Source organism: Rhagoletis pomonella, unplaced genomic scaffold (assembly GCF_013731165.1).
Source record: "Rhagoletis pomonella isolate Grant_MI unplaced genomic scaffold, Rhpom_1.0 Rhpom_scaffold_00033, whole genome shotgun sequence".
Taxonomy (NCBI): domain Eukaryota; kingdom Metazoa; phylum Arthropoda; class Insecta; order Diptera; family Tephritidae; genus Rhagoletis; species Rhagoletis pomonella.
The window spans coordinates 262171-269419 of NW_023458587.1; the positions used below are offsets into that span (position 1 = coordinate 262171).

Genomic DNA, 7249 nt, shown 5'->3' on the forward strand with positions numbered 1-7249 from the left:
AGTCGATTTCTACCTGACGCAATTCCTCACCGGTCATTGTTACTTCCGAGAATATCTCCATAGAATGGGAAGGGTGGACTCACCGTTCTGTCACTACTGTGGAAACGTCGAAGATAACGTGTACCATACATTCTTCACCTGCGAATACTTCTTGATTTCGCGCAGAATGTTGGAAGAAAGATACGGAGACATAAATCCGAACAACATAATTGGGGTAATGATCTCCAGTGCAGACAAGTGGGAAGCAGTTACGAGATACGTGAAATGCGTACTCCGCTGCAAACGAGAGGACGGATGTCTACTGAGGACACCCGAATGAAACGCCCCTTCAAAAACGCCGCCCCGAGGCTCTAGCAGCGCGCTCCTGCATCTGAAGACATGTAGAATTGCGGTGCCAGATGCGGGATTCTTGCACGGGAGGTGGGAGTTTGGGTTTTAGTGGGTAGCCCAACACGCTTCGGTGGGAGTCCCACACTCGGGGAAGGTAGTATAGAGAATAGCGCCCCCGGCCAGTGCATAAAGCATTTCCCTCTCCTACGAAAAAAAAAAAATTATTATAATAATAATGATGGGAATATTAATAATACGTATTCATGAATGAACATTTTACTGAAAAGGGATGCAACCTTGATTAAAAAAATAGTCTGCCAATTTTTCTCTTAAACGGAATGCATTACGTCGATTTGACGTTACAGAGGTGAATGAACCACCAGATCCTCCAGATCACGGCGCCATTCTCCATTTATTGTCTCTTGTTCTGGGTCATCTGTGTCTACGAAATTTTCTGGACAGTACCATCATTTCAGATCGTTTTGTATTACGAAGTTGTATAATAAATAAAGCACGCTAAAACGATCTTTTCGCAGTTCTCCGGACTACAATCGATGACTTTGCGAAGGACACGCCAGCGAGCAGTTAAAATACCAAAGTTGTTTTCAATTACCCGACGAGCTCGCGACAACCGGTAATGAAAACCTGTTTTGCTGCGGGGTAGTTGTACGCCAGGGTATGGTCGTATCAAATTTTCCTTTAGTGGGAATGCCGCATCGGCCACAAAAAAATTTGGAAATTCTTCCGACGATCCTCTCCACAACGGCGTTGTTTTTGGTAGTATCAAACTATTGCTCACCACCGCCCGTCCAAATGCTGTTTGCTGGAAAATACCTTGAAATAAAACTAACAAATGAGCAAATGCCAATTCTTTTAAAATATTTTTGTGTTATCTCCATCACTTTGACCTCCGTAGCTTCCAATGCTAGCGGACGTAAATGTGTACTTGGCGTCGCAGGTAGCCATTAAATCTATACTATAAAATTTTTTATAGTTAAAGTACAGCGAGCTAGAACTCTTCGGACAAGTGATGGCTATGTGTTTCCCGTCAATCGCTCCTAGACAATTTGGCATATTCCACATTTTGGAAAAGTCGTCCGCAATGTCTTTATATTGCGTCAAAGTGGGTTCGCTGAGATATACTGGAGACAAAGTGGTCCATATAACCTCGCAGGGGTCTAACACTATATTGCGAACAGTGGTTTTTCCCATCTTGTGCATTGAAGCGACGATTTCGAACGACGTTCGATGTTATCGCAATGCGCTCTCCTGGAGAGATTTATTTCTTGGGTCTTTGCAACAATGGATTTAGCAACGTTTGTAGTAAATTGTACACCGGGCGGTTCATCCTGGTTAAAAGAAAAATCTTGCTGTCGTGGGATTTGCATTTCAAGAACACTTTCATAAAGCATCCATTCAATTTCCGGTCCATATTTACTAGATAATATTTAAAAATGCCAAATCGAGGAAGGCTTCATCCATTTCTCCATCAGGCCACATGGTGTATTAATCAAAAAAGGACCTGTAGGAGTATGTTTCATTATTATTAAGTGCAGTTAAATTGCCAGAATTAGTTACTTACTCTTTGAACAACTTTTCATGTCTAAGAAACAAATTAATGAAAAAATTAAAATTTTCCTAACAGCTGATTTTGAAATATAATGTGCGATATGCGGAGCATAACCACTCCGCTGTTTCACATGCGCTGCTTGATTATGCCCTGCCCGGCTTACGGTAATTTTTTACTACACTAACACTATTTTACAGAAAACAAAATACATTGGAAAAAATTGCCGAACATCGAGTTACCGAATACCGAGCTCGGTGTGAAGACCCATTTTGTTTCTTACCTTTCCTTTTATATCGAAATTTACAAAACATTGTTATTATTGTTCACCATGGTGTAATAATAACAAGGTGTTGTCAGTAACTTAACCTCACTTTTTCAGCAGGTCTATTCCAGTCCCGCATTTTAAAGTAGTAGAAAAGGTACTAATTATTTACTATTTCAAAATAAATGTAGAAAAATGTATAGTTACAGGCTTATAAGCCTGAATATATGTTTGTATAGTCAGCTCTACACAGCTTGGACATATATTGTAACTTATAAAAAAGTAAAGGCCGTAAGATAAGGCAATTTCCTATAAGACTGTAAATGATTTTTTAAATAGATTAAAATACATAAATATCGATAATATAAGCGAAAACGTAATTTAACCATGTTGCCGCTCTCTTCTAGTGTATCAGTAGTCCATTTGGCTCCATATTATGACAATGCAGCAAAAGATATTTAATATAAAATATCGCCTTTCCATACGACTTTTGTGTACGTCTTTTTCCATTGATAACCACGATATCTTTTATATTTTCTATTTTGAGGACAAAAACTATACAAATCTAGCAATTTTAAATATCAATATCGTTCTGAAAACAACAAGTTCTCTAAAAATCGCAATAAAACGAAGTACTAAAATGGAGTATTTTAGATACTATTTCCCAACGAATAGTAGTTTAATAATTAAGATCGGCAGCACTGAAAATGAGCATACCGATCTTGTCAATATTACAACAAACACGTCGATACTGACAACACCTCTTTATTATTCCACCATGATTGTTCACTACGTTTGAAAAAAAAACGTTCTCTACTTACGGTTCAAACATCAGCCAGGGGAATGGATAACATTGGATGGTAAACGGTAAATTTTGTGTTCCTGTTGATGTGCGCATCTTACTCAAGAATGATAGAATACAAGATTGCGCCGTCCTGGGCGTTGACATTTGTGTACCACAAGTAAACAAAGAATAGAGCGAAAAGAAGAACGAGTTGAAACTGCCAAAACAGTTCACTTTACAGCGAAAAACGTGTTTTAATTTTGCTAAATGCGAAAATATTGCATTTTTCACCTAATCTATTAGAGAACAGTGAACATTTTAGTGCACTCCATTGCTTTGCAATTGAGGCTGCTTCATCAAACGTTTTAGTGCACTCCATTGCTTTGCAATTAAGGCTCCTGCAGAAAACTGCAGCAGCATCTCTGCGGGATTGATTAGTTAACTTGCTAATGGAGGCTGCGTGGAGCAGAAACAAAATCATTGTGAGGAAATGCTGTTAATATAATAATAGCGAAATATTTCGAGAACGGCTTTGCCGTGCCCTATGTACACAAAATGCACCGATTCGTCCCAGCGCTACACTTGCATCTACGCTTCTTGCATCTTTACGGCTGTCGCAATTTAACACACAGCACTTAATTGTATTAGTTTTTACGCAGTCTTCAACTCAAAAATCACTCAAAATTGCAAATTAACACAATTTAAACTGATTTTTCACTTATAATTAAAATTTCTCTTTCGCTGATTTGTAAAAAAAGGTTTATTTACAAGTTACCACAACTGCCAAAATCGGCAAAACCAACGTAGCGGTACCACTGACGGCGCCACCTTTGTTCGCTGCACCATGCATCTTACTAATATTATAAATGTGAATGTTTGGATGTTTGGGAAATCATCACGCCGAAACGACTGAACGGATTTGCATGAAATTTTGTACGAAGATAGCTTTTGGGCCAGATTGGTTAAGAGTTGCCTCCTGTAGCTTATGACCTACAGTGGAAAATAAGCTAATTTTTTGGAAGAGTTGCCACCTGTTAAAAAGTTGAATTAAGCTAATACGCGGAAAGAACTAAACGGATTTGCATGAAATTTTGCACACAGATAGCTTAGAAAATAGGCTACATTTTTTTAAGAGTTGCCACCTGTTAGAAATGTTTAGTTTAATTAATACGCGGAAATGAGTGAACTGATTTGCATGGAACTTTTCACACAGATAGCTTATGAGCTAGGTTGAAAAATAGGCTACTTTTTTTTAAGAGTTACCACCTGCTAAAAAAGTTTAATTAAATTAATACGCGGAAAATTCTGAACGGATTTGCATGAAATTTTGGAAGCAGATAGCTTATGACCTACAGTGGAAAATAGGCTAATTTTTTGGAAGAGTGGCCACCTGTTAAAAAAGTGTTAATTAAATTAATACGCGGAAACGACTACACAGATTTGCATGACATTTCGCACAGATATAGCTTATGACCTATGTTGTGTTATCACGTATTATTTGCATGAAAGTTTGCACACAGATAGCTTATGACCTAGACTGGAAAATAGGCTACTTTTTTAAGAATTGCCACCTGTTTGAAAATGAAATTTTGTTCAAAGATGGTTTATGACCTGGATTGAAAAATAGGCTACTTCCTTAACCGGTTTTCCGATCAGAACGAAATTTAGTACACTTACTACGGATTTCGGAAGGATGGTCTTAGACTGAAAGTAAGTCCGATAACTCAAGGCCCCTCCCATACAAATTGGAATTTTCATATTACATACATATCTCTGGAAGTATTTGTGGGAGAGAGCTGAAACTTGGTATAGTGATATGTATGTGAAATCAATGATGGCATTAATCGATTGATGTTTTAATCAGTTAGTTAATTCGATTAATTCAATCTGATAACATTTAATCATGATTAATTTTAATCTGACTAAATAGTTAATCATAAGCGCGATTAAAAAATTAATTTTTAATCGTTAATTTGATCAAATAGGTTTGGTGATTAATTAAGTTATGCTGGAATTTCCCTGTGCACACAAAGCAAGTTAACCCGGTATGGCTAAGTCGGGCTTCCTCATCAATCTAAGCAATTTGGAGTGAATTTTCATTAAGATATATACCAACAAACGTTTTACAAACTAAGTTTGTAAAAGTTCCCAGTTTATGTATTACTAATAACAATAATTATAATTTTTTTATATTATGTATATATTTTATAAGCGTAAAAGACAAAATAATTACTATAACTGGTGTTTGGTTTCAAACTCGGACAAACTAGACAAATTAATCATATTTTATTTTTAATTGGATTAACGATTAATGTTTTAAATTAATTAAACGCAATCGCAGCCAGCGATTAACGATTAAAAAAATGTTATCATTAATCGTACAGTTGATTACGACTCATTAATTTTAATCATCAAACGCGATTAACATTTTAATCGTTAATTTTTAATCGTTAGTCAGATTAACAGTTGCCAACACTGTGTGAAATCATGTTCATATTCACGGAGAAAAATGGAGGTTTTTGGAAAATTGGCGTTGCACCTCCCATACTGACTGAAAGTTTCATATTGCATATCTCTTCAAATGTTTGGGGTAAAGTACTCAAGCTTGGTATGGAAATACATATGTATATGTATGTGAAACTAATACCATGCTCATGGAGAAAAAAATTATAGTTTAAAAAACTAAAACCTCCCTATTATAATTGCCATTCGTACTGTCATCAGGTATGTAACTTGAGTAGAAATTGCTGCATCTTTTAGGCGAATCAATCTTACATAGTTACATCCCGAGTTAATAAAAGGAAGGTAACAATGAGAGTTATTGGAAAAGGTGGTGTGGCAACTCCCATGCAAATTGATTTTTCTATGCTGCATATCTCTGGAGGTGTATATTGCAGAGGACTGGAACTTGGCACCGAGATGTGTATACAAAATTAATTCCATACTCATGGAGAAAAATTTGCGTTATTCGAAAAGGGGATATGGTTCCTCCCGTACAAATTTACTGTTTTATACTGCTTATCTCTAGAGGTGTTCATGGTAGAGTACTGGGACTTGGTACTGGGGTATGTAAAATCAATTCTAAATTCATGGAAGAAGATTAGGGTTATAAGAAAAAGGGGCGTGACACTTCCAGTACAAATTTACTTTTTCTTGCCACATATCCCTGAAAGTGTTTGTGGAAGAATACTGGTACTTGGTATGGAGTTGTGTATACAAAATGTATCAATTGCTCATGGAAAAAATGTGAGTTATTAAAGAAGGACACATACTAAAAACTTCTTAATACATAATAAGTATTTTAAATTTGTTATGGAGATTTATTTTATAAGTGCCATACTGACAGAATAAATTTCATTAAATGGAAAAGGGAGAGCCGGGTTCGGCCTTTTCATCTAAAGCTCTCTTGAGGCATTTGCACAGTAATGAGAAGTGATATTTTATCAAGGCCAGGTTACCTAATTTGAGTTGGAAATATTAGAACCCGCCGTGGAACCTCCAAGAAGGTTACACGTTCGCGCGTCTTATACCCGGAACCATTTTAAGGTAAACTTAGAGGGATTGATATCTTTCGTATGCATAGCGCGCAGACGAGATTTTATAATTTCATAGTTTTAAACGGCATAAAAACCTTAACTCGCTTAAAAAATAACGAGCTATAACGAAATTGGCACAGAAATAAAATCTAACATCATTAAATTATTTTTCATATTTGTATGAAAGCGCGGGGGAAAACCCGCGGGGATAAGCTAGTGTATATTTATATATATATATAATATATATATATAGATTCGCGCTTACACATATGTTAGTGTTTGGCCGAGCTTTTCCTCCGCATGTGCGCATGTTTATATGTATTAATACATACTACATTATATTGTTGCTATCCTACCGATTTCACCCCAACATAAACATACATATGAAACGTAGCCGCGAAAAACATTGGAAAACTCTTGCTTCGGATATGGGCATTTTGTAGTTAGCGTAAACGAAAACAGCGACACGTGATATTTAAATAATTTAACCTCCATCATATTATCGCAACTGGTACGTAACGACCATCATATTATCGCAACTGGTACGTAACGATTGATTTTTTGCTGTATTAATTTCCTGGGCATATCAAATATTATCTGAAACATGTCAACTATAATTAAATTATTTTCTTCTTACTTTTTACAGTGCAGTTCCAGCGTTATGTAAAAACCTTAAGAAAATCCTAAAGTATTTTGTTTGAAATTCAGTACAAATTTTGTAAAATCAGGGCATTAGCGTACTGATTGAAGAAATGAATAAAATCAGT

General features: G+C 36.2%; 1 pseudogene; it reads right to left on the reverse strand.

Moving 5' to 3' along the window:
• Positions 1–606: 606 nt before the first annotated feature.
• On the reverse strand, positions 607–1296 carry LOC118749689 (annotated as a pseudogene).
• Between the last annotated feature and the right edge of the window lie 5953 nt (positions 1297–7249).